Raw genomic sequence first — 12,227 nt, 5'->3', positions numbered from 1 at the left:
ATTCCGTATCGATAACTCTAAAGACATATCTATTTTAATTAAACCAACAAACTTAAGCTAACTTTAATTGAGCAAAATTATCCTAGATCACATGAACTTGAAAAAGCATTCAGGTTAGTTTCTATATTTCTGAGAGTTTCAGAATACCCGATCCTTACAAGCACTTGCCTTCAAACCACCTAATAGAGTTCTTTTACAAATTAATTTTGGTAATACCATTTAGAGGTAGAAAAAACTATCAAACATCTACAGAGTATGTATATAGACACACACAAACATACAGATAGACACTTAAGATTTTTCATTTGTCCATTTTCCAAATACTTCTCCCTCTTTTTTTTTTCTTTTGATAAGAAATATCTCCCTAAAGATTGCAGTTCACAGAATGGCTCCTGGGCCCTAGAGAACATGGATGGGTAGAAAATCTACATCACAATAGTACAGAGAAAGTGTCCAAGTTTTCTCCAAGATGGAGTTTTGGGAGCATATTTCCCTATTATCAGAGATGTAGGATAATTACTATTTAGAATAATTTTTTTCTCGTTCTTAAGTGCAAGACAATTTTGTTTCCAACATCCCAATACCTCAAAGCATTTTGAGATGAATAAGGGAGGTTTGGGGCTTGGTAGCTCTTTGAATTGTCTTTAGGGCTACACCACTAGCCTTGCAGAGATTTGCAGGACAAAGACAGTTGCACATCCAATTCCTCAAAGAATTGGGTTGCAATCTACATATCAAGGGGCTGACCCACCCATTAAAACTCTGCTGCTGTCCAGGGGACATGAATTCTTTGGGTGGAGGTCCTGGACGCATGCACAAAAGCCTGAATTTGACAGAGCCCCATGGCAGAGCCCTGGAAAGTAGGAGGAGTTATAAGGGACAGCAAAGCCAGCCTTACCACTCATCTCAGGTGCTTTTGCTAAATTCACTTTCTGGCCTTTCAAATTTTTCCAAATAGGGGTAAATATAGGAGACTCATTTGGGGCCCTTTAACGTCGGAGGACAAGCAGGAGGTCTCTTTGGCCCTCCCAATCGTTGATAGTACTGTATTAAAACTTTTGGTTTAACCCCATCAATGTCTGTTTCATTTATCCCATTTCTTAATAACCATCAAAAGATTGCCACCCTGCTAGGAAGAGAGCCTATGATCCTCTCCTCATTCACTTCCCATTCTCTTACTAATTAACCCAGTATTTTTATTAGTATACGTAAGACCCATGAGACAGAGTTGTTTTTGTTTCAGCTCCCAAAGAAAACCAAGAGAAAGAAAGACATATCTAGCTGCAAAAGGGGTGCAACCCATGTTTCTGTCTGGTCAAATCTGGGGGGCCCCCAACCTGATGGTTGCCAAGCCAAGACACAAAATGAGACAAACAAGAAGGCAACAGCTGAAAGCAAAGACCTCTCGTTGTCGCAGGAAGAATTATGTAGTGCAAACGGTGTCTGTGGTTTCCCATGAGAACATGAGACACCTCCAGTCATAGACCCGCTAAACTGTGACACCAGGCAGCTGCTACTGGAATGGGACTTTTCCAGAACTAAAGAGACAAAGAAGGTTGAGAAAACAAAGTCCCCTTATGGACTGGGATCCCATATGACAAATTCCCCTGAGAGCCGGCACATTTGGACAAGGAGCAGTGCTTATCAGATCCACAGCCTATCGGGCTGCCTGCCAAATAGATGCCGGTACATGCATCCACTGGTTGGCAGTGACCAGAAAGAATATTCTTGCTGGTCATAAAGCCAAGCTCTCAAGACACAGAGCAAGACAAATGACACAACAGAGAGAGAGAGAAACAAAGAAAAACAGTGACCATCTCTGAGAGGAAAAGGATCAATAAAAAAAAAGAGTACTGGGCTTCCCTGGTGGCGCAGTGGTTAAGAATCCACCTGCGAGTGCAGGGGACACGGGTTTGAACCCTGGTCTGGGAAGATCCCACGTGCCGCGGAGCAACTAAGCCCGTGAGCTACAACTACTGAGCCTGCGCTCTAGAACCTGTGAGCCACAACTACTGAGCTCACGTGCCACAACTACTGAAGCCCACACGCCTAGAGCAGGTGCTCTGCAACAAGAGAAGCCACCGCAATGAGAAGCCCGCGCACCACAACGAAGAGTAGCCCCTGCTCGCCACAACTAGAGAAAGCCCGCACGCAGCAATGAAGACCCAACGCAGCCAAAAATAAATAAATAAATAAATAAAAGTATAAACAAACAAACAAAAAACCAAGAGTACTCATTTAACAACTTTTTACCAGAGTCGCTGTGTCTAAGGAACTAGTTCCACAAGTATTTTCTCTTACTAATCTAAATTTTTTTTTTGGGGGGGGAGTAGGATTCTCATCACTCTCACTTCCATTAGACCCTGCAGGGAGAGATCTGGGAGACTGATGTGGTAAGAAATCCTACCTTCTGCAAACTTTTTGTCAAATGTCCCAGGATCTCTCGGCCGCAGCAACCTTGGAGTAGGTAGAGTTCATCCAGTGAAGTATCCTGCCAGCTATGGCAACTGTAGGGGGGGAAGATATTTCCTTCTCCTCTTCTAGGTTCTTTGGCTGGTCTAATAATTAAGTTGACATAAGACAGATTAACAGGAGAAAAACAAACAAAAGTTTAGTAACATGTATACATGGGAGAGACCTAGGAAAACTGAGCAACTCTCTGAAATAGTAGAAACCATTACCTTAAATACCATTTCAGCTAAAGACAAAAGAAGATGTTAGAAATAGGGAGCCGGTCATGGGCTATTATCAGGAAAAGCACAGTAAACAAGTGTAAGGTTGTTATGCGAATTTGAGGCTTTGACTTCTATACAATGATAAGGGACTGTCATCACCTTCTTCCTGGTACAGCAGGGAGACACACAAATGGAGATTTCCCTTATGAATGTAAATAGCTTTTACAAAGGGTAACTTCTACTTGGTTTTCAAAGCTTCTCCCATATCTGCTGTTTCTTAAAAATAATTCGTATGCCAGAGAGACATATTTTGGGGTGATAAATTCTGCTCTCCTACAGCTCCAGTGGGAAGGAATTTAATGTATATGAAGTCAATCCTTCCCTTCTCCTTCCACAGCCACCTCCCAGTTCAACTCTAAATTCCCACATAGCCGATAGGGGGTTCTGTTGACTTTTGCCAGAGAATTCCCTGTCTCCTCCACTGACAGAAAGGATGACCACCCTGGGAAAGGAGCTTGGGTTCATGGTTGTTTCAGCTTGGGCTCTACTGATGCTGCCCTCTGCTGGTGGAAGATTCAACCTGCAGCTGACCAGTTAAAGCAGTTTTTTTCCTGCTATCAGTCTGGGTCATATGCAATTTATAAACCCGGTGTGCATGTTGAAATCTGTTGTTTAGGACTTCCCTGGTGGCGCAGTGGTTAAGAATCCACCAATTCAGGGGACACGGGTTCAAGCCCTGGTCTGGGAAGATCCCACATGCTGCGGAGCAACTAAGCCTGCGAGCCACAACTACTGAAGCTCACATGCCTAGAGCCCATGCTCCACAACAAGAGAAGCCACCGCAATGAGAAGGCTGTGCACGGCAAGGAAGAGTACACCCCTCTCGTTGCAGCTAGAGAAAGCCTACATGCAGCAATGAAGACCCAATGCAGCCAAAAATAAATTAATTAATTAAAAAGAAAATTGAAGGTTTTCTTTTTTAACTCCACAAGGGCTTCACGTGGTTAGACTACTAATCCTGTAAATTTCCTTCCAGTTGTAAAAGCCTATGGAAATCCAATCAAAATAGGATCTTAGGACAAAATAAGTTAAAAACCATAACTGACATAAGTTATGTCATTTGTCATTTTATGTCATTTTAATGTATATAAGAATATCAAAATGTAAAGAATTGTAGTGACTTGTGTTAAAAAAAATTCAACCGTGGGGCTTCTGTGGTGGCGCAGTGGTAAAGAATCCACCTGCCAATGCAGGGGACACGGGTTCGAGCCCTGGTCTGGGAAGACCCTACATGCCGCGGAGCAACTAAGCCCGTGAGCCACAACTACTGAGCCCGAGTGCCACAACTACTGAAGCCCATGCGCCTAGAGCCCGTGCTCCGCAACAAAGAGAAGCCACTGCAATGAGAAGCCCACGCATTGCAACGAAGAGTAGCCCCCACTCGCCGCAACTAGAGAAAGCCGGTGCACAGCAATGAAGACCCAACGCAGCTAAAATAAATAAATTAATTTTTAAAAATCTGTTGTTTATAGTTTGCCTGCATTTTCCTATAGACAAAAGCACTGTTTTACACAGTGGTTGAGCCCTCACCATCATCCCCCCAAATCCATAAAGTAATCAAAACCTACCCATGTTTCTATGGAAAATACTTTCAATGAGGGTCAAGTGTTCACCAAATTGTCTCCTTTGTGCGAGGCACTGCAGGGGTGCCAATGTGATTCAGAGTCCTTGCCTCTCAGATAGCTATCTTGTAAGAGGAGAGAAGACATTAACATAAGTAACTTTAAGAGAGAGACTATCTGAAGTGTTGGAGGGGTACACACGGAGAAAAGTGAAGATCAAAAAGAGAAAGATACTACACCTAGGGCGGAGAAACCAAGGAAAGCTTTAAGAAAGCATTGGAATTTGAGGTGAATAATGTCAGCAAAGAGGGTAGAGTATTTAAAGGAGATGGTACAACAGAAGCAAAGGCATGGAAATAGGAATACATGAGATGTGGCCGAGAAATGGCACATAATCTCTCGTGTCGAGGCAGAGTATTAGGGGAGAATTCAGATATGTTACCTGAGGATCCCAGGCTCCCCTTAACAGCAGGAACAGAGACAACCTCCTTCTCCGAACCCCTGTTTGCCGTTGGACAATGACTCCTTTAGTTCAGGTGAGGCAGAGTGAGGGGCGGAAGATGGGGAGTCCAGCAGGTTGAAGGTTGGGAGTAGCCGGGGAAAGGACTCAGGGAAAGAGAATAGGCTTGTGGACCTGGAGGCAAAGGCCTGGGTGAGGGCTGGGAAATGAGCAAAATGTAGGAAACGAAGCCCAGAGTTGCCCCACTTTCTCCCATTCTACCTCCCTTCCCCTGTGTCCTCGCTTCAACCCTGGCCAGCCCTGGAGGCTGACACTGAAACAGCCAGAGGGTGAGGGGAGAAAGTTCAGTGATAGCAGGACTGGCAGAGTAGGATAGAGTTCTCTTTCCTCTCTCTCTGCCCCTTGACACTGCCATCTACTGTTGGGAGGGGTTGGGGGGTTCTTCACCTGTTGGGAGTTGGTCTTTTTCACTGCTGGCCCTACCAGGCTCTAGGCCCTGGGCCTGCCATGAGGGACAAATGAAGAAGGAAGTGAGTATCCTCCAGGGTGGCAGTTCCTAGGTGGTAGGTATACGTGGTTAGTGGTAGATACACATCAAAGAGGCTCCCTGCCTCTTTCTTCTACTTAAGTGTAGAGGAAAATTTATTTCTAAGTTTGGAACATTCCCTGCGCGATAAAAGAGAGCAGCCTACCATCACCTTAGATGCTAAGGGGGCACGAGCTTCAAACTCAGTTTGATAACAGTAATGAGAACAATGAAATAGCCAGCATTTGTTGAGAGAATCCTTATAGTACAAGCTGTACAGATATAAGCCCTGAAGTCAAGCTGAGTTTGAGTCTTAGCCCTGCCACTTAGTGGCTCAAGCACAGTGCTTGACACAGAGTAAGAACTCAGTAAATGTGAAATAAACATGAACGAATTAACCGATCATTAGTATTGATATTACTAATTCATATTGATTAGTATCACAATGTGTATTTGTGTTTACACACACATACAGTTCTATGAAGACATGTTATTATTATCCTCATCTTATAAATGAGGCAGTTGAGGTCCCCTAAGGAGTTGGTACAGGTTTACACAGCTACCAAGTGGCAGAACCTAAATTCAAAACCAACTTTCAATACAGAGTTTCTGTTGGGATGATGAAAAAGTTCTGGAAACGGATAGTAGTGAAGGCTGCACAGCATTGTGAATATGCTTAATGTACACTCATGAATGATAATAATGGTAGATCTTATGTTATGTATATTTTAAAATTAAAAGACTAAATTAAATTTTAAAATTAAAATTAACAGATTAAAAAAAACCCAGTTGTCAGAAGCTGCGTTCTTAACCACTGTGTTATATATACTGCCTCTCGATGAACATTCATTCAGTGCCTATTGTTCAAAAGGCCCTCCAAGGTCATACAACGAGCACTAAATTTTCAGTCAAAAGATCTCTGTTCAAATACCACATCTGCTTCTTACTCATCGTGTTATCAGCGAGTGACTAAGACTTGTCTGGGTTGTCAAGTTTCTGGGCAAGCCCCCCTTCAAGGTTACCCGTTAGTTGCAGACACACAGGTCTCCAGTTACGCTGCTGACTGACCTTGGGGAGAGGGGGTCCAGGCAGCTTGGAGTCCCAACGAGGCAGAAAATTAAGGTTTGAGCCAGTTTACCCATTCTTGCTTACTCCTTTCACCAGAGTGAAATGTGGCCACTACTGGGTGGGAACTTCTAAAAGGAAGTGAGACAGCTACTGATAGGGGAACTTGCGAAGGGCCTCCTTGGAAAGGGGAAGGAAGATGAGTTCATATTGAGATAGATCGTTTTCTGAGGAGCGGGGTGGGGGTGGGGGAACTAGATAAAGCCAGTGTTTTCACACGCCACAGGAAACAAAGCCACACCACAAGCAATCCTGATAGCTACTTTTCCTGCAGAAGTGATCACTTTTTTACCCAAACTTCTTTGGAAAGAAAGCCAAAGTCCCCTTCAACCTCTTTGGTCCCTCCATGACTTTGCACCATACTCAGTGGAGAGAAGAAATACTCAGTAATAAGCTGAGTCCTCAGATACACCATGATGCTGTAAGATGAGATGACACAAGAGAAAATCCACCCTCCTCCCCACTCTCCAGACCACAACTCCCACGCCCTAATTTCCCTAAAGCTATCACGAGGCTTTCCAGGATGGAGAAATTTGACCAGCGGATCCTGCCCTCTATTGGAAAGTCAGGCCTCATCAGAGGCTGCACAGCTAGATTTGCCTTCTAGAAAACCTTTGTGTGTTAATGGTTTGAAGCCCATTATACATGTTCTTAGTAAGAACAATTCAGAATGCCAGGCTGCCCACTGAAGTGCATTTATCCTGAGAGGAGGACGTACAGAACACCAGGGCACAAGGCAGGGCAAGTCCGCTATCCCCTCTACGCAGGATGGAGTGTCCCATTACAGCCTGGAGGAGAAATACAGGATGCCTCGTGGTGATTTTCCCCAACCCAGCCCAATGAACTAGGCTCAGTCTGTCCAGAGGAATACAGGCATGTAACAACCCAGCAGCATTGGACGCCCCTGTTCTTATTTGCCTCTTTCAGCTCCTCTTCAGCAGGTCTTATTTGCAGGCACCTTGGTTCTCTGGAACCCAACTGACTCAGCATATTGGCTCCTGATACTGCCCTGTCTCCTTCTGCTTCCACACCCCACTTGAGCCAGGTCCTTCCATCTGGATCTCAGCAAGCTCTCTCAAATTCTGTTTCCCCACAGCCTTACATACTCAACATCCACCCATCCCCTTAGACTGAGCTGACCTGCTCCCTAAGGCCGGGGATACCAGAAACCATCTATTACCCACTCAGAAGCAGTGCTTCAGTGCCAAGCAATGAGGTCGTGGAACTCTTCCCACAATCAGCTTGAGCTGTCCCCTCACCGCCACCTCAGAGATTAACAAGGGAACCCACTGGACTCAGATACAATTATGACCGGAAACACTGAGTTCTAAGAGTCCTAAGGGAACACTGCATAAATCATATTCCTTGTCTCCTCGTTGGCAGAAATGCCATACAGTGGAATCTTTTTGTTGCAAACAGGAATATATCGGAATTTTGTTGGCATGATGTGGCCTATGCTAGAATTTTCCAGATTTCCAAACTGCTTTAAGAGACATTCTATGGCTCCACTTGCTAAGGTATAATCAAGTCTGCAGGAAACCAGGTTAGTTTTGCTTCCTGAAGCAATAGGTACCACAGTTGGGGCGAAATGAACCGGCAACCCAATTCTTCAAGGTCTCAAAGGGATCAATGTGCAATGAATTGCCCAGATCAGCCGAGCCCAGGAGCCCCTGGGAGCTAATAGATTTTACCTGAATGTGAAGGCTGTCCCACATCTCCTGGGTACAGCAGGTCCTCCCATGGGGGCACAAGGCAAGACGCAACTTATGCAGTTGGCTGACCCCTTTTGTCCACATAGCAGCAACAACGGCAGGCAGGGCAGCTAAGCTTCTGCCAGGAACGGCAGCAGGGCATAAAGGTGCCAGGCTAAGGTGATGTGAGCCTGAAATTCAGCCTGTCCTCTCCTCACCGCACAGGGCTGCATCCACCAAAAGGCTGATCTCTTTCTCTGATTTGTCTGCCCGAAGGAGTCATCTTTTTTCTAACCTTATTTTACAAATCTCCACGTTGCCTGAGATTTCTACTTTCTAAAGGTACCATAGAGGCAACTACCAGCCCTACACAATGGCCACACAGTCAGCATGCGTCCAACGCGTGGGAGTGCCATTCCCAATTCTGAAAAAGCACTTGTCTTATAGAAATATCTCAGGGGGTATATATGGAGGTGCTAAGGGGAAGAGAAAATGTCCAGGTCTTGCCCTACACCCTGAATACACTCAGGAGCTTAGGGAGATCTCATGTTCCAAGACTTAGGCTAGCACCTCTGTTGCACATCTAACTGGAGTCCACTTTTGCATGAGTGGACACCACCAGTGGGGGCCCCTATTAAGGCACCTGTGTCCCTGAGCCTAAACTCCCAATTGGCAACAGTTGGCTAGAGCCATGTGGCGGCAACCTCTTTGATATAGTCACATGCTGTCCAGTTAAAGGCTGTTTCACTATTTTACCTGCCTGGCTCCTCTAGACGTTTGAGTTAGTCACCCTGTGACACAGATAAGGAAGACTAAAGAAGGTAAAAGTGGCACCTTGCCCGGAGTACACACATAATCATGTGTGGCAGAGATTGCCCATCAAAATCTATTCTTCTCTTCCTCTATAATAATAGAAATGTAGCTGGGACATGGCTGCGCATCTAGGAATTCCCACTCCTAGCCCTAAACCTCTTTGCAATTAGAGAGGTGGTATGGCTAAGTTTTCACCAATGGCATGTATATAGCAGTGATGTGTGCTGCTTCCAGGCCTGGCCTATAAAACCTTGCTAAGTGCTTCTGTGTTATCTTTCCCCTCCCATGAGCTGATACACACAGGTGCACCTGATCTGGCTGCAACTATCCTACTAAGGCCAAAGTTCAAGGGAGATGGAGAATTGAAACAGATTGAACCTGGGTCCCTGAGTGACCACGTGGAGCAGAGTACCCTTGCATATTTGAACTACTCACTCTCATCGTTATTTGAGAAAGAAATGTTTCTTTAAGCCACGGAACTATTGTTGGACCCTATTGTTACAGCAGTCAAGACTTATCCTAATTAACAAAGTGGTCGATGAAAGGATCTTTGTATGAATTACTGAACAGAGAAGTAGTCATCCAGCTAGACAGCACTTTGGTGGATATCACTCAATCTGTCCTCAAATCAACCTGGACTAGCCCACAGAACCACTTCTGGGCCATTTGGGGAAAAAATGCCTAAATGTGCAAGTGGGATTTCTTAAAAGACAAGCATTATGCCAAAGAAGGTTCTAGGCTTGGAGGCTTCCAGGATGGTTAAGGTTGTCTGGCAATTCTTAGGCTTTCCAGAAACTATCCCAATGATTCATGCTCTGTTTCTCACCCAGAGAAATAACTCATCTCAAAAGAGGAAAGCTAATTGTCTGGTGCCCAGTTGCAGTATTCCAGCCTGCAAAAGGCCTACTCACTTATAACCCAATCTTGGCGAATCTCAACCCCGCCAGAATCTATACCCTCAAAATCAAAGCCTAATATATGTGCGTCCTGCCCAAAGAGGATTCAGGCATTGCGACTGCCACCTTTATGCCTATCTCCAGGAAGCTGCTGTCAGTGTCGAAATGAGACACTGTAGTTGAAAAGTTAAAATAACACAAACAGTCCGATTGGGCCCATTCTGGAAAATCCTCTGGACTGAGAACTTTATAGTCATCCATACAGCTATGAGCTTTTGTCAGCCCTACCTCCGAAAATACCCTGAATCCATCCGCTTCTCTCCTTCTTCACTCAGTTCTAATCCAAGCTACCAGAATTTCTGGTACAAAGGTTGCAATAAAGAGAGAAATACTGGGCTACCACAATGGCCTCCTTACTGGTCTCCCTGCTCCCACACTTGCCTCCACACGGCAATCACAATGATTGGCTAGAATACAAATCAGTTCATGTGACTCCTCTCCTATGGCTTCCACTAAGGGTTCACCCACTAAGCTCCAGAAATACTGGCCTTTTTAAAAATTGAATTTTTTATTGAGATCCCTGCAGAATCACATGCAGTGGTAAAAATAATACAGAAAGATCCCTGCACACTCAGCCCAATTTCCCCCAATGGTAACACTGTGCAAAACTATAATATCACAACCAGGATATTGACACATTGATACAATCCACTAATGTTATTAAGATTTCCCAGTTTTACTTGTATTTGTGTTTGTATGTGTATGCATGTGTGTGTTCAGTTCCCTGTGAACACTCGTGTATCCACCATCACAGTCAAGACGCTGAAAAGTAGTACCATTACTACAAGGATCCCTCGTGTGTTGCACTTTTATAACCACACTCATTTCCCTCTCCTACCCACCTCCTTAATCCTGGGCAACCACTAATCTGCTCTCCATTTCTCTAACCTTGTCATTTCAAAGACATTATATAGATGGAATCGTACAGTATGTCACTTTTGAGACTGCCTTTTTTCATTGAACGTAATTTTCTGGAGATTCATCTAGGCTGTTGCATGTATCCATAATTTGTTCCTTTTTATTGTTGAGTTGTATGCCATGATATAGATGTGCCTCAGTTTAACCATTCACCCATTGAAGGGCATTTGTGTTGTTGCCGAACATTCACGTACAGGTCCTATGTAAATATAAGTTTCCATTTCTATGGAATAAATGCTCCAAAGTACAATTGCTACGTCTTATTGTAAGGACATGTTTAATGTTTAAAGAAACTGCCAACTTGTTTTCCAGAGTGACTGGATCATTTTATACTCCCACCACAAATATAATAAAATCAAAACTCCTTCCATGGATTATTAGACCCTAATAACCTGGCCTCTGCTTAGCTCAGACCTGGAAGTAGCACACATCACTTCCACTCGTATGTCATTGGTGAAAACTTAGTCATACTGCCACTCCAATTGCAAAAGGGTTAAGGACTAGGAAAGGGAATTACTAGCTGGGCGGCCATGTTCCAGTGACAAATCTACTGTCTTAGAGGAAAAGGAATAGATTTTAATGAGCAGTCTCTGCCACATGTGACTAGGTTCCTTCACCTTTCCTTCTTTTAATTAACATTGTCCTCAGTATCAGAATGTGTTATACTTTTTAACTATCAAATATGATGTATAAAACTCATGAGGAAAATGACAATATGTTATATGTGTCCATATTTCTGCTCTAGCCGTTTTTTTCTTCTTTCCTGATGCGCCAATATTCCTTCTTTTATAATTTTCTTACTGTTTAAAAAACTTCCTTTAGCCATTATTCAGGAGTGGGTCTGCTAGCAAACAATTCTCTTGGTTATCTTTTGTCTGAAATTGCTTTCATTTCTTCTTCATTCCTGAAGGATATTTTTGCTGGTATAGAATTTGCAGTTGACAGTTCTTTCCTGCTAGCTCTTGAAAAATGTGTCACTTCATTCCTGTCTTTGTGGTTTCCAATGAGAAATCTGATATAATTTGAATTGGCATTCTCCTATAGGTAATGTATTGTTTTCTTCTGGCTGCTCTCAAGGTTTCTTCTTTGTCTTTAGTTTCAAAAGTTTAATTATGATGTGTCTTGGCATGGATTTCTTTGGGTTTATCTTATCTGGCGTTTGCTTAGCTTCTTGAATCTGAAGGTTTGTATCTTTCACCAAATTTGAGGAGTCCTTAGCCATTATTTTTTCAAATACTTTTTCAGCTCTGAAATGAGAAGATGAAAAGAACTTCTCCTCTCCTTCTGGGACTCTGGTGATATGAATGTTCGATCTTTTGTTATTGTCCCACAGCTTTCTGAAGATCTCATTTTTTTCCGTCTTTGTTCTGTTACTCATAATGGGTAAATTCTGTTGATCTGTCCTCAAGTTCACTGGTTCTATCCTCTGTCATCTCCACTC

The sequence above is a fragment of the Lagenorhynchus albirostris genome, chromosome X (genome assembly GCF_949774975.1).
Source record: "Lagenorhynchus albirostris chromosome X, mLagAlb1.1, whole genome shotgun sequence".
In the NCBI taxonomy this organism is placed as follows: Eukaryota; Metazoa; Chordata; class Mammalia; order Artiodactyla; family Delphinidae; genus Lagenorhynchus; species Lagenorhynchus albirostris.
The sequence above is the reverse complement of the archived record's forward strand: the minus strand, read 5'-3'. Positions refer to the sequence as shown.